The following is a 22,374-nucleotide window of genomic DNA, read 5'->3' on the forward strand; positions in this document are numbered from 1 at the left end:
GAGGAGTTCTGAGCCCCCATTCCTGCTGACCGCATGCCTTTTTGTACACATCTACTTGCACACTGAAACACAAATTTATCTCATACAGATCTCCCTCCCGTCTTTCTGCCTCTGCTGCTCTGCAGAAGCAATGAAGGCCTATCTTGACAGTAGACTTACTTATTCATTCCATCTGTGTTTGTTGCCATCGTCTCTTCCATCCACAGATAGAAACTAGGAATTGAAACTTGTCCCCCCAAAGATTATCTCTGATAATTGGCACATAAACAGGGGCTTAGATTTCCTGTTTTTTTTTCCTCCTGGAATATCCACCTGAGTTCACATGACCCGAGGAGCCATTTGGTCCACCTGTCCTATCTTCCCCCCTGTGTGGCTGGTCCCAGTCGTCCCAGCTGCCCCTCTGGATCTGCTCAGCCAGGCTTCCCGGCGTCCTGACCTACCTACCTGAATGTCATCACTCAGCATGAACCCGTACTGCAAGACGTCATCATCGCTCACGAAACACCATCAAGGATTTTTTTTTCTCTGCTTATATAATACACATGCAAGTGGATTCAAGTAACATTTTCATCAGTCACAAAATAATCCACCTAGGCCAAGTCATCTTCCTGGACAATGCAAGGAGACATTTTGACGTCCACTGCTGGCGAAGACCAGAGTGCCAGCGGTGAAAAATGACTCAGACTGATGGGAACAGCTGAGAGGACTATGTTATGTCCTGCTGGTCCTGCTGTGCGCTGCGTAATCAGTAAAGCAAAACGAACAGGCAGTGTTTTGTGGAGCCTTTTGAGGGTTGTCTGGACTGAGGGGACAGTTGCTGTTTTTTTTGTTTTGTTTTTTCTTCTTCTTCTTCTTCTTTTTTATCTTTATTGCTCAAACCTGCCAGTGGACTCCTCTGTGTTTATGTCTTATTTTATCCGAGGAGAGTTGCCCGGTGGAACCGGGACACGGATTTACGCTTGACATGGTTTGTGTGAGTGTATGCATAGCTGTGTGTGTGTGTGTGTGTGTGTGTGTTTATGTGTGCGTAGGCATTGTGCAGTGGACAGCAGCCAGGGTCATCAGCTGTTTACCCCTTCCTTTGTTCCCTGCGTCTTGTTGACAGGGCACCCACAGCCGTGGTATTAATGAGATTAGCAGATTACTGAAGCCCCTCCCCGCTCTCAACCTCTGCCCCCCTCTTGTCCACTCGGCAGCCCTGCAGAGCTTCAGTAGTTAATCCAGGCCAGGCCGGACTGGGCTGGACTGTAAACACACACACGCACACACACACACACACACACACACACACACACACAGGTGCACAAATGCACTCACATTTAAATACCTTGTCGTGTGCGTTTTTATTCTCCCCGGTGCATGAATAAAACGCTGTGTGGCACACGTGTGCAGCTCGGGGTTTGCGGTGGAGGCGGAAAAGCTCTCGGAGCGGGATCCAGGCGGGAATGACAGATGAGCGCTGTTGTGGTTGAAGGGGTTTGTTTTTGTCGCTTCTGAATTTGTCCCAGTTTCTCATCAGTCACCTGCGCATCCTCATCTGCCATCAAGAGGCTTTCAGGGACAGGGAGTTTTTTTTTCTCTCCTGTCCCTCTCTCAACTCTTGTCTCTTGCCAAATTATTCCCTTGAATTGACACTTGTGCTCCAGTAGCGATCTCTATAATCTCTATTTCCCATGTGTTTTTATGCGCGTTTGTGCATGTCAGAGGTGAGTCATTATTACACCGAAAAATCAGTGGATTCTTTTAGAGGCAGATCAAATTAAATGCATTTTCAGCTGGGTTTATTTTATGTCCCTAGCCATGCAAAAGTTTAGTTTCCTGCTGCATGACGTCCCTGAGCAACCAAGTTTACAGTTCGTCTTTCAGTGCTGACTGCTCAGAAAGTGTTTCCGGTCGCAGAGAGTAGATAGAAAAATAGCAGAAAAGCACAAATTAGCTGCTCATTATGCATCAGAGGGGCTTTCAGTACATAAAAGGAAAATAAACGCTTAAACTACGAAAGGTATCTGCTGCAAATTATATATTTGAATTTAGATTTTCATTTGAATTTTTGCATTTTACATTATTTTCTTCCCGTTTTCCTAATTCGAACAGATCCCTTCACAAATTTTTTTGGGAAGGAGTTTGGGATAAAAAAAATTATGTGCTCTACCTACCGTATAGGACAGTGGTTCTCAACCTTTTTGAAATGTAACCCCTTAAAACGAAACAATATCTACTTGTGACAGGTTGCATATGTCGACCAGCTGTGGCCAGTTTAAAAAAAAAAAAGACTGATTTTGTCCTTGTCCCCTCAGTTGAATAAAAAATAAACAAGTAAAGACTGAAAGTTAGACAAAGGTCTGGCAGAAATAGGTTTTTTTTTTTTTTTGGGACTCCTTTTGAGGTCCTAACCCCTCGGAACCACAGGTTCAGGAATTGGGTTCAAGCCTAAAACATGGATGCTTGACATCCACCACCACGTGACAAAGCCTTAATTTTACGGTGTTCAAGCATCTGGAGGTTTTGTTGCTCCACCTCTCTCCTCCATGTGGCAGTCGCCCTTGTGCACTTTGCTGTGACGCTACAGTATAAACTCTCCCACAAGGTCATATGATAAACAAGCATCCCATAAGATCTGACCTCTACACACGTGCAAATTAACACACTGTGGTACACATACCCTCCTTGGGTAATCCAGTCCTAATCCTCCCACCCAATCAAATAGAGAGAGGGAGCGCGGGATGAAAACATGAGGAAATAAGTAAGCGGTTCAGGATCCGATGAGATTTGGTGTCACACTTCCCGTGCAGTTTTGGCCCCCAGCTCAGCCTTCAAATCCTGCTCTGACAACCCAGAGAGCTCAGAGACTGAGAGCTCAGCCCTGCTGCCTGTTCCGGCTCACCCGGCCGTATTGGAGTCAAGCGTGCCCCCGTGCCCTGCCCGCCTGAAGCATCTCCACCAGTCAACCAGAGAGGAGCGACGGCAGTGATTCACGCTCAGAGATTCGAGAACTGAAGCACTGCTGCTGCCTGCCTGTCTGTCTGGAGCTTTGCCTGGCAGCCATTTTGGGCTCATTGTTGCGGTAACTGCAGCTCGCGCTCTGTCCTGGCCCCGGCTTTAACAAGGACACTTGTGTCTTGAATCAAACCCCCCTCCCTCCAGCCAAACCCCATTTCTACACACACTCAGCTGTTGTTCCCTGCCTGTTTCATTAGATTTGACACCCCACACCCGCCAGCCATTGTCAGGACGAGGAAGGGCAGAATGGGACTGTTTGTTGGCATCGGGTTGGTTGTGTTTGCGTGTGAATGTGGGTCAAAGTTAAGGGCAACATCTGCTTTTGCCATCCGTCTCCTGTAGACCTGGACGTTAATTAAATCAGAAGAAACAGCACAGCATGCTCAAGTGATGCTGGTATTTACTCGTGCCCCGAAATCAATGACAAATAATCTGCTGCGGGTTTCCTTTCCTCTAATGAAACTCCGGCTCACATCTGGCTCATTCTTCATGCTCACTAGTGGCACAGACACAGAGGAACCATGCTAATTTAAGTCCAACTGAGCATTAAGACAATTTGTCAAATGTGACATAATTTGGTCTTGACCAAAAAGGCAGCTGTCTCCTCTTTCGGTACCTTCTGTCGACTCAGTCGGCGAGCTGGATCGTGTAGCCGTTCCCCCAATCATTTGACAGAGCGGAGCGGCTTCAAGGCCAATTAACTCGCATCGTAACCGGAGCTCTAAGTCTGTACATCCAATCAAACCCCTCGGCACGATTCCCGAGCTCTTATACATGACCGACGGCAAACAGACACATAATGCCTGTGACATCTCTGTGGGTCATTTATGACTCTTGCTACGTAGAAACTGACTCCAGATGCTTAAACAAGAATAAATATGACATTTAGTGCAAACTGGACCTCGCTCTGTGGATGGGAACTTCATTTGGGACTTTGGCAACTCTGCTTTACAGAATATATCAGATGGGCCTTAGACTGGGTTCTGGGTTTGTGTGAACAATGTGATAAAGATTTTAAGGATAAGCGTGGTGTTATATATATATATATATATATGTTCTTACTGTCAACTGTTCCAACACATCAGACTGTATTTTAGTATTTCTGCCCTGTCTGTGTATTCATCTGTTTCTAAAAAAAAAAAAAAAAAAACTAAGTACCTTCCTATAAAAGCTGGGCACTATAGTTTTTCTAGCAAACATTACTCAGACCGGAGTAAATGGTGAATCTCTTGGGGACTGTTTTCAGCTGCAGACCAATACACATTTGGTGCCCTGAGTAACTGTAGGGGCAGGATAGTGTATATAGGACAGCTTGAGGAAAAAATAAAAAAACCCTACAGTGCCCATATTCCATGTACTGAAGGAAACATGGTATGTAGTACAGCGGAGTGGCTCAATGATGGGTCTTTAATCGTTTCTGGAGAAAAAAACGGAGCTCTGTGACCCCAAACAATAAGAGAAGTAAGACTTTCGCTACGCAGACGATACTTGGTAGTAGAAAAAATATTTGTTGTTTTCGGTGTTTTCACGGGACTTGTTGACAGTAAGAGACACACAAATATATCACCAAACTTATCCTTGAAGTCGCCACAGCTCTATGAGTTGTGTTAAGTTACTTCAGTATGCTGCTTCTGCTGCTGTAGGTTAGACTGATGATGTAAATATGTGGGCGCGTAACAAAAAAGAGCTGTTAAGAATGAAAAAATGAACAAAAAAGAAATAGTCTTGCTGTGTAGTAGCATGCATGCCGACCAAGTAGTTTAGAAACGTTTCTTTTTTTTTTGTTTTGTTTTGTTTGTTTTTTTACCTCTGCTTATGTTTGATTTTTATATGTGACGTTTTAAATGAAAGATTATTTCTTCGGTAACTTAAAACTGGAATCTCATTGGAGTGTTTCTTTCTCTGGAAACACAATGTCAACAGTATTAAATCCTCTTTTGACTGCAGGTGTAGGTACGGTCATTATGGTGTTCTGTTCATGCGTAGAAACAATAGAGACAAGAAAAAAAAAAATCGACTCATTTTCTCAAGCTTGGTCCTGAAATAGCAAAGCATGTGAAACAGAATTATAACTCAGCATCCTTAATTTTAAACTCAGCTGTCTCATGCCTGACTTTATTTATTACTTTGCTAAGTTAGATTTAGTCAGTTGGATGTTTTTTCAAACCTGAGCTGAGCCTGCTTGGTAGCAGAACTCGTAAAGAAAGCATCATTTACTGCAACAGGAATCTCACTACCCTCACAGAGTACAGTAAACATATAGAAGATGATCACGTTAGGGCCCATCAATAGCTTTTTTCATCAATGCACCAGCTGGCAACACAAAGGCGGCCATTGTACATGTAGCATTTGTTGCAGGCGGCTCCAGCTCAGCCTGCATCCTAACTGACTGTAGCTTCACCTCTGATTTAAAAAAAAACAAACAAACAAACAAAAAAAAACACTTCGCAGCTTCACATCCATCACAACACCTCACCTGTGTATTGTCAACACTGGACAGATGTTAATTCAGAGATAAATATATAGCCGTCTATTGTCCGTTCCCTCGTCCTCCACCGCCGCGGCTCGGGTCCCCCTGAGTTTCCATGGTTACCCTCCTCAGCCATCGTCGTTACTGTCACACCAAAAGGAAGCGGCGCGTCGCCTCGAGTGACTTCTGTAAAGCCACTGAGGTGTGAGCGTAACTCTCAAAGCAAAATACTGTTGATGGGGAAAACTTGAAGAAAAACAAATGTGACTGTTTCATTCTTTCATGTTTTTGTTTGTTTTGTTTCATTTTTCATGATGATGACGTTTACTATGTTGATTATTTAATAAAGAACTGAGCTGTCATCCAAACCTGGTGTTTTTTTTCTCTTTCCATACATATGCAGCGTGTCACACATCTGCGAGGCTCACACACTTAACCGAAACTGCCTTTGTTCTCTCCACGTTACGTGCGATATACTCTCCACCTGCAATCCAGCTAACTTAATGCTGCCAGTAAATTCTTGTGGGACATAAAAAAAAGCTTAGCGCACAGCTACACAAAAGCCCTGCGCTGCAGATGGCCTTTTGGCTTCCTGGCAGCGGGGGCTGCGCCCCATCTGAGTACGTCTCTGCATTCAATCACCACCCTCTCTGCCACAACCAGAAGGTGGAAATGCTGTGATGCAGCCTCTGCTCAGCAAGAGTCTCCACCCTGTGTGAAGTGAAAATGTGTGAAGCCTGGAACCATGAAAGGACAAAAGCGCTGCAGAGTTCAGGGTGCTTTGTTCTGTGAGCGCACATGAGTTTAAAATGTGAAACGAAGAGAGGAAATGGTTTAATGTGCAGATTTAGTAGCAGTGGTCAGCAGAGCGTCTTCCTCCGACTGCCTTTCTCTGCCACTGTGTGTTATCACTGAACTACACCATCACATTTATGCATGTTTCCTGCAGTCTCACAGTTTCAGAATCATGATTCTCAAAACATAGTGTGAAATTCTCAAACACATAGTTCCGTCCATGCATCTTTTCTTGCTTTTAAATGTAATTTTATTGCGTAGGTACGACAAACAGAAGAAGCACATCTTCAAACGATCCAGTGATGCATTTGCTTATTCTCCGTGATTAAAACGGACTTCACTGCTTTTCTAATTAACTGTACTACTCTCAGACTTATGACTAGTTCACTGTAAGTTTTTTTTTTGGGGGGGGGGTCACTAACAGAGGTAAAATGTACACATCTATAAATTTGAACAGGTGCTAAATAAGAGCAGTTGATAGAAAAAAAAATGCCAAAAGTTAAACACACACTGGGGAGATAAGAAAAATTAGCACATGCATTCACACTCACTCATCACCACTATAACCATCAGAGAGGGACAACATGCTGCAGGTACAGATGGGAAGATGTGAAGTATACTATGCAGCAGTTCAGTCAGAGGGAGAGGTGCAGTAAAGAAAGGGACAACTGCACCTTGGCAAAACATTTTTATGTATTGGGAGTGTAAATCTCAGAAGTGAGGTATATAATGTGGACAAGCGGGGACATTTTGACAATAATTATTCATTTACATGTATTTGTTGACAGACTTGTTTACAGTTCAGTGTTCATGTTTGTCCAATTTCATTTGTACTTTAAAATAATTTTACTCTAACTTATTTACTGCGATCAGAGACACAAAGTGAGCAGAAACAATGAGAAACCTTTCACCATCCACTTTTGATGGATACCATCCAGTTGCCTGCAGAGGATTTGTCTTCACTGTTGGATAAGAATTAAAATACAGATAAATGTTAGTGAATTACTGTGGCACAGTTTCTTTTGTCATTTATTCGCTTTGTTGAGAGTTGATACCACTCTAATGTCTCTAAGGTCAATGGGAAAGTATAGCCGGCAGCTGGTTAGCTTAGCTTAGCACAAAGACTGGAAACAGAGGGAAACAGCAAGCCTGGCTCTGTCCACAGGTAACATGTTATATCTTGTTTGTTTGATCCCAACACAAAACGAAAAGCGAAAATGAGAAGTTCTGGTTGTTTGGTGGGATATGTGCCGGACTATTTCTTGGCCACGACCACTGGAGACTCTGCAGGTTACCTGACATCTGCCTCAGGCACCCCCTTGTGAAACAATGAATTGTTGCTTTTACAATTTGGTTTTTGTACAGATTAAACAAATGAGATGTAATTTGTTAATTTAAGAGCTTGGGAGGTGGTAGTAGGCAGATTTTGTTACTTTTAAAAAGAGCCGGGCAAGCTGTTTCGCCGTTTCCACTCTTTATGCTAAGCTAAGCTAACCAGCTGCTTACCGTAGCTTCATAATTACTGTAGAGACTTGAGAGTGGCATCGACTCTCTGTAAAAAAAAAAAAGCAGAAAATGTGCTTTAGCAAATTAGATAAACTGTAATACGTGCATTCACACAGCTGCTAATATTCTGCACATGAATAATCTGACATAGCACAAGTCAGTAAACTACCGAAATAAAGCTACAATAGAAATGCAGAGTTTTTGTAACATATATTTATGAGAGCTTTTATCATGTAACAGATATCCGCCATAAAACTAAGACTCAAAAATGACTTTTCAGTCAAAGCAGCTTACTTGTCGAGGCACGATGCGTCTGTCTGGTCTCTCTGTCTGATGGTATTGGAAAATGATTATTTAAATGCCATTTATAATCTGTTCTAATGCTGGACTGAGAAGGCAGAGGGGGAAAAAACCATATGCCGCTGGTCAGAGCTGGGGTCAGGGGCTGAGGCTGGGGACACCTCAGAGGGCAGAGGGGTGAGGGAGGTGAGGCCGGGATGCAAAAAAAAAAAAGGAGAGCAAGAGAACAGATGAATTGAGATGGAGGAATCGCTGCAGATGGCTGCCACAGCCTGACTGGGTCCTTTCCAGCTTTCTCCTGTCCTCTGAGGACACAAATCACCCAGCTCTCTGCCTCCCAGTGTCACTCTTCTATAGCGGTTCTCTGTGTTCCCAGTGGCTTTCTGAAGGCCTCGGCTGCTGCTCGCTGGCTTTTATCAGCCCTCTGGGATCCGACGTGCTCCAAAAACCCCTCTGTCAATGCCGCCTATGGATGTTACCCAGAGACATTATCGATTCAAGCTGCTTTTATAAAAGTAGTACCACTTTTCAAGTTCAAGCTCACCACAAATTACTGCTCATGTCAGCTTTAAATTTTTGAAAAGTTATTTGAAAAAAAATACTTCAATAAAATGCAACAACATTTGGCAGCACAAGACTGAACAATCTTTGACGTTTAACAGAGATTGTCCAAACACAGTAACAATTCTAGGCACAGCAGATCTGTCAAGCTTTGGATTTCAGGTGACTGATAGTCAACTAAAAAAGATTTTAGGAGGGTGGAGTTTTTTTTCACCTTTCTGAACCCAAAACACAAGAGCAAAAGTGTAAGAAGTGGCTTAAATTGTGTTATGTCCAGCCAACTGGTGGTTAATCTAGTGTTATCTCGTTACCAAGCAGTACACTTTGAGCTGACAACCGTTTTTAAACCAAAATTAGCGCAGGTTTTACATGCAGGTTCTTTTAACACAGGTAAACCCGCTAAAAAAAGGTGCTTGACTCCTTTCCCATTGCCAGTAGACAGGTTTGCCTTTTTTGTTTGGTTTTTTGTTTTTGTGTTTTTTTGTGCTGTTACACGTTCGACGTCACAAACGTGCCGGAAAACAGGGTTAGTCGACAGCAGAAGGCAGCATGGAGGCCAGTGACTCTGTTACGGCAGTTACTTTTTTACATCTTGTACTTCAGTTTCTTCAAACTCAACGCGTGCAGTGTTGCATACGAAGAACAAAATCTCCCGGTGCATGTTGTTCCCATAGACTGTAAAAAAACAATAAATGTTCCTGGCTACTTCTGCGCCAATGTCCGTAACTTTGACGCGCGTCATGGCATCGCACCAGAAAGGGGGCGAAAATGAGCTTGTCTTGCCGAGTGTCATGCTTCCATCGCTGCCGATCGAAGCTGGAGCCGCTAAACACCAGTGACTACTGCAGCGTCATTTGACCCGGGAATGAACGCAGATTGTACACTTTCTCACTCAAGACAAAAGCCAGATGTTGTTGGGTTTTTTTGTCAAGTGTGAAAGGGACTTTAGTTACATTAGTTTGTACATGTTGTGTTTTTTAAAAATGGGGCCCGACACATGTTTTTACAATGTCATAGTAGTTTGTCTACAGACATTTTCATTATTTAGAAATAAAGCAGCTTGATAGACACCTGAAAAATGTACTGTTTAGTGTTGTTAATTTTTTTTTTTTTTTTAAACCATTCGCCATCTTTGATAGACATCTGTCCGCTCTGGCAGCAAATATGATACATATTCCAGTGACAAACTGGAATAGAAATGTTAACGTTAAACAAGGCTACACACAAAGTTAGCTCCACAGATGGAGAGAAATGACCCGTGTGTGTCCAAAAACAACCAACAGCACGGGTTAAAAGCGCAGAAGCCCCCCCCCCGAACACTCACTCATTTGTTATTATATTTGTAATATAACTGTGATAGGTTTAACTTGACGGCAGTAATAAATCTTTCTTCAAGATATACCAGATGCCCAAAAATGCCAGATGTGCTACATTAATGGAAAAAAATTAGGAGATGACTGCAGCGTGAACAGGCAGAGCTTCACTCCTGCCCAAGTGCATCAGTACGGGATTTAATCAGTATTATTGATCAGCCAAGCAGGAGCATGAAAAAAGACTGATCACCTATTTAATTTTTCCATTTGGAAAATTATATCCATGACAACGTGACACATTTTCCATCCATAGCCATCAGCCTGCTCCTCTATCAGCTGCCGCCGATTCAAGGTCAAAGGCAGAGCCTCCGCAGTTGAAGTAACAGTGTCAGCTGTCTTATGGTAAAACTGGTGTTTATTCCTGCAGTTTCAGCGCCATAACATCCAGAGCTGTGACCAGACCGCTGCAGCTAACGGGTCATTCTGCTCTGAGCTGACACACAGGTTTCATTCACGAGATAAATGAACATTTTTCCACTCATTACTTTTGTTATTCCTGCTGTTTTAGACACATGAAAAAAAAAACATTTCACATCGATCTCCTCGTAAGGTTTCAATTCGGTGAAGTTTACGCGACAGCAAGTTCAGAGCTCTGCATCGTTACCCCAGATAGCATAGATTTCCCTAACACATCGATTAATTGTCATCTAAAAGCCTTTTGTTTTGTAAAGTTAAAACATGTAGGAGTATGAGTATGTCAGCTAAGCAGCTAAACAGGGTTATGTTACATTTTTCCTTATCGTACTTATGATACTAGGACTAACTAGCTCTACACTGCAATACCAGAACAATGTTGTTTCTTTATTGCCACGCTTTAACCTCAGTATTTTGGCACAATATCATGAACGAAGCCATCAAGGGCGTTTTTAAAACCCCTTTTACAAGATTATTGTTTTAAAATAAACCAGCTGGAGACACCGTGTTCAACGAACCCACAGAGCTAAAGTTAGGTTAAAAAAAAAATCTGTTGCTGGCAGATAAAAATGTTTTTATCATTTCAGTCATCAGTGGCTGTATAGAAATAAGAAAACTGCTTTTGACGCTCTCTGTCTGAAATCAAGGACCCATTGTCTCAAAAACTACTACAAATTTCAATGGCAAATCTGCCAACATTATCTTTGTAAACTGCAAGAGGAGAGGAGCTTAGCAAACAGCCAATTCTCAAACTACCCCAATCACCACTGTGACCTACATTTGCATTTTTTGAAATACAAATATAATTACTTAATCTGAGAGTCTGGCACAGTTTCAACCATCAAAGTTGAGTATAAGAGATTCCCTTTCACCATCATGTGAGAAATAACGACCCTGTACTGCAGCAGAGCTTGAAAGGGAATAATATCATTTGATATCAGGGTCAGTTTTTGCTGTGAGATTCTTTATAGATCACGGTACATTTTGGGACCTTGGAGTGCAGTAAGCTTGCTGGCACATCCTGACTGAGTGAACAGATGGTTCAATCAGCCGTGCACCCATAAGTAGTGGGTGAAGGACAAGGCCAGAGGGGACTCCAGACGATCCTGCAGGGATGTCAAATTCTGTGAAGAGCAATCAGAGGTCCCATTAAAAGTTCATAATGTGGTAAAGCCAATAGGCAATCTTAAATCCAACTAACAGTACTGGAAAGTATAAATATGATTTACTCACATGCTCTGCTTAAGTAAAATTCAGAGTTACTTGTATTATACTTGAGTGTCTGTGATACCACGTCTACTTTTTACGCCGGTATAGTTGCAGTTATGTTTCAGATTGGGGTTTTACATACAAAACGTATGATAAGTATCTAAAATATGATGCTACGATATAGATTTAAGTATATAAAGCATTTAAGATTCGCTCTACCATGACCAGCTACAACATTAAACTACTTTGTACAAATTAATGTATCTATAATCATGAACCAGAAATATAACAGAACAGTGACAACGGCCATTCTGTATAAGAGGTGCTTTTACTTTTGTGACGTAATGTGCATTTTCTTGCCAAAATTTCTGGGAACAGTTTCAAATTTTGGTTAATATTCTTATTCACTTTCTTGCCAAGAAGAAGATGAGAAGATTGATACCACTTCTATGTCCATATGTTATATATAAAGCTGGAGTCAAGAGACATTAGCTCAGCTTAGCATATAGACTGGAAACAGGGGGGGAAACAGCCAGCCATAAAACCACAACTAGTTGTTTTTACAGTAAGGTTTTTGCACGTGTTAAAAACAGAAGATAAAACTTGTTAAGTAGTGAGGAATTCGCTTCACAAGGCGTTGTGGGATTCCAAGCAATGATCCTGGCTCGTGATCAGTGACACAAAATCTTTCATTTGCATAAAGTTGAAAATGTTTAACCTCATGAAAAATGGGGGAAAATTTGCCTCCGGGTCGAATTTGCAGATTTGCAGAAAAAGTGACATAGTTGTGGGAGTAGAAGTTTAGTCTTTACTACTTTGCTTCTCCAAGATAACACACGCTGTACAAACAAAAACGAAATGCTACTTGGCACGAAGTCACATAATGTTGCAGGTTGCTTTTTCATATGTTCTCTTCCAGTGGGTCTTCACTGTTACCTTTGGACAGAGGCTAGCTGTCTCCCCGTTTCCAGTCTCTTTGCTAAGCTAAGCTAACTGTGTCCTGGCGGTAGCTTCATAGTTAGCGTACAATCATGAGACTGGGATCAATCCTCTCATCTAACTCCATGCAAGAAAGTGAATAAGTGTATTTCCCAAAATGCCTAATTATTCCCTAAGTTACATTTTTAATGCAGGACTTTTGCTTGTAATGGAGTATTTATTTTTTAATTTTTAGTCTGGTATTACTACTTTTACTTAAGTAAACAGTCTGAATGCTGTACAGTAGTTTCAGATGCTGCCATCAATGGAAAAATTCAACTCTGAGGGCTCTGGTTTCTCAGCTGGTTCCTGATTAGTGAGCATTCAGACTGATGGCATGTTGATTCAGAGTGAGCCAAAGCAAAAACTCAATCTCCCCCCTCATGTTACTGTAATCTCCAGCATGTGACCTCCCTCCGGGCTTGATGACGGAGAGATGCTGGAAAACCTGCAGCGCTCACCAAACCGGTGGCCGGTCTGCCCTGAGAGGATTTAGAGGGAAAAACACGGCAGCTTTGGGACACATATTATATTCCCACTGGTAAATCCTCTCCAACTCATTACCAAATCCTTGCTGCAGCGCTGCTAATCTCCAAAGAGAGACGGACCAGGTGCCAGTCTTTTTGTAATGGAATTGCATGGTGCTTTAAGTGATTGCATCAACAATCGCCAGTCCTGATAAATTAGATTAGAAGTAGAAGAATCCTATTTGTACGGCGCTGTAAGAAGAAATGAAGAAATTTCATCATAATCCATATCACACGTCAGATAGAAAATCAGAACTGATTTACACGCATCCACATTCTAACTACCTGATTGACTGCAATATTGTTTTTATGTCTGCGTGACAGGCTGCAATACAAGTCTGCTTTTCATTCACGCTGAGGAGGGACGTGATTGGAGCTGTCAGAAAAGAAAATGATTGGAAAAATTATGTGGAAGACAAGCCTGGCGGGAGCAGCAGCATGTGACTGTGATGAGGACACAATTGGGGAAATAATTGATGCTTGTGTTTGGATGGAAAAGCTGCCGTCAAGTTAAACCTATCACAGTTCGGTGGGGAAAATAGCACGATGAATAAATCTTATGTCTGTGAAAAAGATTCTGCCTTGGTGGATCAAAGTGTCCTCGTTTTGATCTGATGATTAACTGTTCATCTGTTTAGGAAATGTGTGTGTGCATGTATCAAACACACACGCACACACAAAGCTCTTAATAATCAGCGATGGAGAGGATATGCTTCAATTTGCACTTTCAAAGGCTGCTCTCTTAAATCCCAGCTTTTACATCAATGATTAAAGGATTACGCACAAACAAATTCAGTGTATATGCTATAATCTTTGTTTCTGATTGAATATGATGGGCTGACATACAGCATCAGTGAGTCATCTGATTGGTGGGGCTGTAACTGGGAGAGGAGATGTGGTTTCCAGTTTATCATTGAGCAGCCGCTGTTCCCTGTAGAGGGGCGAGCGACAACGGATTAGCACAGAATCTGGACGCCTTCGTTTGTCAGTCCGAGGCTGAGGCTGAATAGTTGTTTGTGGCATTTCAATAAACAAATCTTGGCCATTTGCTTGAGCTCGAGTTCCCTCCTCAGCTCTGGTGAGCATTCGAATTTTCTTATTTTCTGAGAAGCTGACTCAGTCGTGCCAGTAAGATGGGACCACATCAGACTTGAAATTAGATACACAATCAAAGAGCGAAGGGCTGAGATGCATGAAAGATGGTTATTTCTGTCCACTATTGAGATCTCCAAATAGCTAAGCAAACCAAAAGTGCTGGAAAATGACTGTGGTGCTGCACAGCTGCTGACTTAGGTCGCCTACTTAATAGAACGTGAAGGCAAAAAGCATTGTGGGTAAGACTGTACACTGTACACAAACACGAAAAGGTTCAAAATGGAGTGAAGCAAAGTGTGGTGTTATTGGTACTGACTAACTTGGAAATTAATATAATTCTGGATTAATGAATGCCATTGAATAAATCTTCACTTGATGCTGTTATTTATCACTACTGTACCATTTTAAGAGCGGAGGACACACTAACATGATATGTCGGTACCTAGTGGAAATTAAACAATATGCTTCATTATCCTCCCAAATCATGAAGCTGTTGGATATGTAAAGCTGATAACTCTTCTGACTCGCACATACAGTATGTTGTTATATGTTATATGTCAGGAGTAATATCCACAGGATAACAAGCTAAAAAGCTAACAGGCTAACCAGCACCAGGTTTACTGTTTGACTTTGGTACATGGACAATGGTCTCTTCGGCAGTGTCTGTGAAGATTCTCAGTCATCCAGGTCACGATCATCCAAGAAGGGTTGAATCGAGGGAAACTGGACTCAGTTTTAGATACTTGAGGACGTTTCACCTCTCGTCCAAGAGGCTTCTAGGGTTCTAAGTGACTGTTGGGGAGTCCCAGGTGTTTAAGCTCTGTGGGGTTGTTATCAAGGCCATTGATGTCACTTGGTTCGTTAGTGCTCCTGGCTTTTGTAACGGCAGTCGTTAGAGTCGCTGGAGTCGCCCGTCTCATTTCTGTTCTTCTTCGGCGTTCGAGCTGCAGTTCAGCGTGTCTGGGAAGTGTCGAGGGCAGCGAGTCGGTATTCAACTCAGAATCGGCCGAGTTGGGTTGAGTATACGGGTTTGTGCGCGTTTGTAGCACTGAATGGTCTCAGCGGCGAGCGCGTGCAGCTACGGCAAGCCTAGAGGGGAAAACATGTGTCAGTCAGTCACCACCACCTGCACTGCTTAAATCTAAACTTTATCACACAGTACTCAAGTCGGTTTGTAACACTTTTTAAGGTTGTAATGATTCCGTTTAAATGGCTGGCAGTTAGTTTGGTAACAGATAAAAGCCAAGTAGGCAGGAGAAGGTGGAAACTTTTGTCAGTGTTTTATCTTCTAAAACAGAAATTTGAACGTCTTCCTTTTGAAGAGCAGCCTGAGATAAAACATCACGGTGCCCACCTGCTGCAGGATATTGTTACTGAAAAAATAACTGCGGATTTGATGTGGAGTGGTTCTCCAGGAAAAAATGGCTAACTACACAGAAGGGAGGGTCTTTTGCTTTCCATGGGTGTTATTTGGAGGGGATGGTACCTGGTCAAGAACAGGCATCTTTCCGCGCGGATTACTTAACATGAGAGCAGCAGGAGTGACCTCTAGACAACGCTGTGCAGTATAGCTACCCAAACTGACAGCGCATACAGATGGGGAATTGAGCAGCATAACAGCAAGGTCATTAGAACAGGTATGTCCTCACCTGAATCGCCTGAATTAAGCTGTGTTAAAAATGCTACCGGCGCATTACGTCAAACTCTGTAATTTTCTGGTTTTGCATCTGTCTAAGGTAGCTGCTGTTGCCGCACCACTAAAGGCGCCGCTGATCTCTGTTATCATCAGGTATTTATAAGTGAGTATTCACTTGTGTCCTTGCTTCTTGGGTAAGCTCTCATCTTGGTTTTGAGAAACCCGAAAGTTCAAACCGGAATATTCTGATATAAACCTGGATACTGTGGCATGTAACGGGCGTTGAGAGTGAAATCAGTGGGTGTGGGGGTTGAGTTGTTTTAGGTACTTGTGAGAAATGAAAAACAATCCTACAAATCCAGTTCCCTGAATTTGAAGGCCTCTCGGACACCAAAACACTGCACAGGAGACAGTATTTTACAAATGTGGAAGGTTAGAATCAATGCAATTATGTTATCTTGTGTCGTGGTGATTGTGAGGTAAACAGTAGAAATCTGGCATTCTGGTTGCAGGGTATGGTCTGTAATGGACATGGATATTCCACAGGAAAAAGCCAAAAGAGACAGGCAAAAGCTTCCACAGGGAGTCGAGGGAGCACTGAAGAGGAGATGCAAAGGGAGAGGCTTGAGGCAAAGTTACTGCGTGAGGTAAAATTGAATCAAAAAATTGTATTCCTCCCGGAGTCATATATTGCCAAGTCTTAACACACAGACATGAAACATATATTATTCAGTATGACCTGCACTTTTCCAGGATGTCATTGGCTACAAGGTCCAGCGTGAATAAGTGTTCACAAGTAGAAATCATAGAAAAAGCACGCTTCAGAACTTGCCTGAGAATCATCACATTTTCAAAATTTCCTTCAGTATCAAAATAATCCAGTGATTGTTGTCTGTAAATCACTGGGTACAATGCAAACAGGAACTGCCAGTAGCTAATCCATCATATGTTTAATGGCAGGAGTTTGCCGAAATGTTAATAAATGCAGGCTAAAAAAAATGGGCTCTAAAGAGGATACCAGTACCAACTCTAGCTGAAACTTCAACAGCGCATTAGAGCTTTTATAGAAGGCAATTGCAACTGTAATTATTTCTGGGCAGGGGTGAAAAATTACCTCCATATGTGCTTTGGACCTAATTAAAATCACTGACCAGCACAGGTAATGTAAAAGTCATCTTCCTTAGAGAAATAAATCCAGTCCAAATGGGGCTTTAATCAATTAAAAAAATATATTGCAGTGAACTATTTATATCTATGCATTTAAATGAAAGTCTGACACAAATGTAAAGGACACTGTATTAATGTTGCTCTTGTATTTCACCACTGGTGATCAGATGGCAAAACCAAAGCAGACATACTGAGGTTTAGTTGGAAACACAAACGGTAGAAATCGGCTGGATGTGGAGGAGTTGACAGACGTGCCTGCGCTGACACAGGCAGTCAGAGACCTGGTTGATGTTCGTGTATATAGGGAGCTGTACGATCAGGTTTGTCTATGTAAACACCGTATCCTAAATATAATCATGACACAAGCGTCCTGATTTTGAGTCCTTTACATGCACACGGGTATTTCATGGAGAAAACATAGTCAAGTAAGTATTTGATTAATGAAGAAATTGTTACACGTCCCTGTAGGACAATACACTGAATATTAATGGCACATATTCTATGTCACAGCAGCATCCAGCTTCATCCTGTGTGCGGTTGTCATTCTTTTTCAAACAACACCGCGTTCCGCAGCAACCTTTCCTCTGCAAATCAGTTCCAATCAACGGCTGATATACTGTACATCAACAGCTAAAGCAGGACAAACAAAGGTACAGCATAATGTGATTATTTTAGGCTGGTGCCTGTTTACCAACTTACAAGAGAGCAAGGAAGCTCAGCAAAGCTTTCTTCAAAAAGAAAGTGACTGATGGAATGAATAATCTCAGCACGAATAATCTCTGCACGTGGTGTCTGATCTTTTCATGATGATGAAAAACTGCAGCTGTGTAAAGTGACGTGGGGCTTTCAAGACTCTCAAGATTCAGGTTGACAGTATCTACTCAAACAGCAAAACATGTAAAACGTGCACATGATGATGCTGCATCATGGTGAAGTTTCTGGAGCGCACAACTAGAACTTGCAGTTGCCGTTCTTGGTCATGTTATTTCAATAAACTTAGTTCCTTTTGTTTCTAGTTTCCCCAGTATTGCTAAACCTGTTGATAAAAATGCAATTGGAGCTAGTGGGGTGAGGATTAAATTTATTCTTTTGGCTTCGAAATGAGGCATGACAGAGAAACTTTGGTAACTGCTGCCTCAGAGTGTCTAGAAGCACAAAGTCAGTTGGACTTGCTGCTTTATTGCTGAAGGCATTTATCCTCTCACCAGGCGTTTTAACTTTTCCTCTGGGTTGTTCACACATTGATGTCACCCGTGGAACATCAAGGTACCACTGCAGTCACATGAGAGTTGTTAGAGTTACAAGAATCAAGGTGTGAATTGGTGTCAAACTGCCTGATAAGGGACGTAAAGACAGCTTTATAATTAGCTGATTAGTGCTGTCTCAGGCCCCCGATCTCGGCGAGACTCACACGACATCTCCAGGGGATTATTTTGCTCCTACTGTGTCATGAACACTTCAAAGGAAAAGAAGATGTGTATACATCACCATGGCTGGGTTTTTGAAGTCAGTTAACCCATGGTTAAGTTGTATTCTCCTACTGGTGAATTTGAAGCAGTCTTCTTGCTGTAGTAACTGCAGTTAAACATCACATTATCCACATTATTCCTACAGTCGCCAAGTGACACCTTGGAGAGCACTATGGGCACGTCCTCCGGTTACTTCTATCACCGAATGGGTGTCTAAAAGACTTAGCAGCACGCTACAGATGTTTTCCCAGCTCTTAGAGGCTTTTGGGAAATAAATGGAAATAAGTGTAAAAACGGCTTGTTACAGCTCAAAAAGCATAATGTAATCATACCTCTGCCTTCCAGTACCAAGGGATGGGAAGACGAACCGAAGAAGTGGCCTCAGTAGCATATTTAGCTACTTATATTGATTCTGTTGCTACCGATGATGAAGAAATTAACAATCTGAAACGCTCCGAGGCTTGATTAGTAATGAGACTGGCACTTTAAGGTGGCGGGACACAACCTGGTCTATCTAAAAGCAGACAGAGCCAAGTCAGTTGCTCTGGCTTGGTCTTTTCTTGGTAGAAGTGTAAACAGTACCATTGCTGACAGGAACAACCATGCAAGCAGTCTTTTTAGGTATACGTTCAACATACTTTTGTTTAAGCCTCAAATTTAGTTTGGATCCATTGATGGTGTAGCCGCGTACAGCACAACTTGTCCCTGAACTCTGTGATATTTTAGCTAACACTAAGCTAACTTAGTTTTGTTACTTCAATCTGAGGCCACTTCTTCAGGTGGTCCTCTGATCCCTCGGTAGTAGAGGGCAGAGGTATGATTACGTTATCTTTTTAGGGTGCGACAAGGTGTGTTCGCACATCATATGTATTTCAAAAAGCTGTAATAAAAGGGAGGACACCTGTAGCATACTGAACTTACAATAAGTGCTTAGATTGGACGTGATCAAATGTTTTTTGCAAGTGCAAACCTTAATGCGGTTGTATTAAATGACGAGTGAAATACAATGTCACACTGTAAAAGGTGTCGCTCGTAGTCAGGAACCTACAAAGGAATTATCACCTGAATCTGCTGCTCTCCTCGGCTTTACAGAGCTTTATAATGAGTTTCAGCTCATTGTTTAGCTGTCCAGACCACAATTTTACCGTATTGGTTCAGTCTCATCGCTCTCAAGGTATGGTTTTTGGCCAAACCAGACGGCAGTTTTCAGAGAAAAATATCTTTAAAAAAAACGCTGTGCCCTACCTGCACAGCAGAAAGACACAGTTAAAGAACAGCTGGTGAACATAGTGGAGCATTTAGCAGCTAAAGAGCCAGGTATTTCCCTCGGGTGCTGGTGGAGACCAAAAACAGAGCTAAAGGTGAGTGAATATTGAACTTAAATTCATCAGGTGTTTATGTTTATGTGTTTATTCATCAGGTGATTATGTTGATCCATAAATGCCGGATGTGTAAATAAAAGGCTATGATATGGCGCTGTGGACTAGAAAAAGAAAACAAAAAACATCAGTTACTGCAGTCTTAATGTGGATGAATGTGAGCTTGTGTTCAATGCTCAAACATTGTGTTGAAAGGCACCTGCCAGCCAATCAGAAAGAAGAACTTTCTGTGGTGATAGAAGAAATACCCGAAAATACATGACAGTGACACAAAACCAGACCACAGCCAACAAGGACAGACCAACACATTTGCACAGACATATATTCACAGACCACGGTCGAAATACACATACAGTTTTTTGTTTTTTTTTGCACTCACATTTATTTTAAGTCGAGGAGTGTTGTTTGAAGAGGTGCAGGGCTGTTCACAAGTCAAAGGCTGTTAAATTGACTCTCATAGGTGTGAGGGTACTGTGTACATAAAAACAGCACAGTATTGATTTTTAAAGTCTTACAGATTTAAATTAGCATTCAAGTTGTGGCCGAGTGCGGTGTAAATTATACAGATACAATACAGTATGTTCTGTCTCCACATTATGCAAATCCCATTCATCAAAAATAAATACACAAGCAGGCACCCACACGCACACCCACTTACATAGCATTATGGAGCAGCTGTGATTTGGGGAATCACAGCGGGTAGTATGTCAGGATGGTGAAAGCCAAGTCACAGTGAGGGCAGGTTGTCATTAAGTCGCACTAATAGGTCACTGTGGAGAGAGACGGGATGAAAACTGGCAGCAAACGACGGATTTTAAGCTCTCAGACTAAACTGTTAAGTGAGATTAGAAGAGTTTCAGTCCAGACTGAAATATCAACCATTTAAAAATATATGTCGCTGGCTATTGGCAGTTCAGTAACCATGTTAAAAGCACCATTAATACATAATAGTGGGTGTTATCATCTCTATTTAAACTTAACCTTTTGCAACGAAATACTTCATTTAAGCCTTAAAGAGCACAACTGATTTTATGCAACAAAATCTGTTTATGAGTCTTGTGGAGTACTACCTGCTGCTGCAAATTGAAAAGAGTTGTACAGAACCTTTTGAGGCTCCACGGAGAGCTGTGTGAAGTCTGATAAACCGCGTCGGTTTGTACAAGTGTGAAAATGAAAAAAAAAAACCTGACATGAGCTTAGCAGACCTTTGTGGCCTGCTCCTCATCTCTGCATGAGGCTACATTAGTCCACTACAAGCATCCCCGACCAAACTGTCAAAGTGTGAGTTTTATTGTGAGTAATATGGGTGACAGGTTTTGACAAGAAAGAAGAATATAATGAATAAAAAAAGACGATATATCTGGTTGTGCTACGTCCACTTTGATCTTTTCTTTTAAACTGCCCTCCACAAGTCTGAAAATGTTGTAGAAGTGCAATGCTAAATCAGTGGAGTGCTCTTTTAAAGGGAGACCACAGAGGCTAGAGAAATTATTCACACTGCTTCACTTTTTGCATATTTTATTGTTTTGTAAATGAATAAAATTGCCAACTGGAACCTCTCATTTACAAAAGTATTCAGTCCTTTGTAAAGGCACACCTGGATTTGGAAAGTTTATCCCATTCTCCCTGGCAGATCCTCTCAAGCTCCATCAGATTTGATGGGAAGCGTCTCTGAACTGCCATCTTCAGGTCTCTTCGCAGATGTTCTGTTGGGTTTAAGTCTGGGCTTCGGCTGAGCCACTGAAGGACAGTCAGAGACTCGGCCGAAGACAACCCCGGCGGTTTCTTGTGCGTAGGCTTCAGGTCGTTGCACTCTGAAACAGGTTTTCTTCAAGGACCTCTCCCTGACCAGTCTCCCCACCCCTGCCAATGAGAGGCCCCCCGCACAGCACGATGCCGCCACCTCCATACTTCACCTTAGGGATGGTATTAGCTAGGTGATGAGCGGTGCCTGGTGTTCGCCATACAAAGTGTTTTGAGTTCTGCACATAGAGTTCAATTTTTTCTTTACGAGACAAAAGAATCTTTTTCCTTATGCTTTCAGAATCCTTTAAATGCCCTTTGGTGAACTCCAAGTGGGCTGTCATATGGCTTTTACTCAAAGTGGCTTTGGTATAGCCACTCTACCATTAAGCCTGATTGATAAAGTGCTGCTGAGATGATCCAGCAGGTTCTCCTATCTCTGCAGAGGACTGAAGTGTCGGGTTCTTGGTCATCTCCCTGACCAAGGCCCTTCTTGCCCAGTAACTCAGTTTGGAACTGCAGGGAGAGTCCCGGTGGTTCCAAACTTCTTCCATTTCACCACTAAGGAGGCCACTGGAGTCCTTGAAACACTCAAAGCTTTAGAAATGGTTTAATACCTTTGCCCTGATCTATGCCTCACCACGATTTATCAAAGAGGTCTACAGAGAGGACTTCCTGAGACTTCATGGCTTGTTGTTTATGCTGACATGCATTGTGAATTGTAGGACCTCGTATACACAGGTGTGTCCTTT

Source organism: Xiphias gladius, chromosome 24, assembly GCF_016859285.1.
Source record: "Xiphias gladius isolate SHS-SW01 ecotype Sanya breed wild chromosome 24, ASM1685928v1, whole genome shotgun sequence".
NCBI lineage: Eukaryota > Metazoa > Chordata > Actinopteri > Istiophoriformes > Xiphiidae > Xiphias > Xiphias gladius.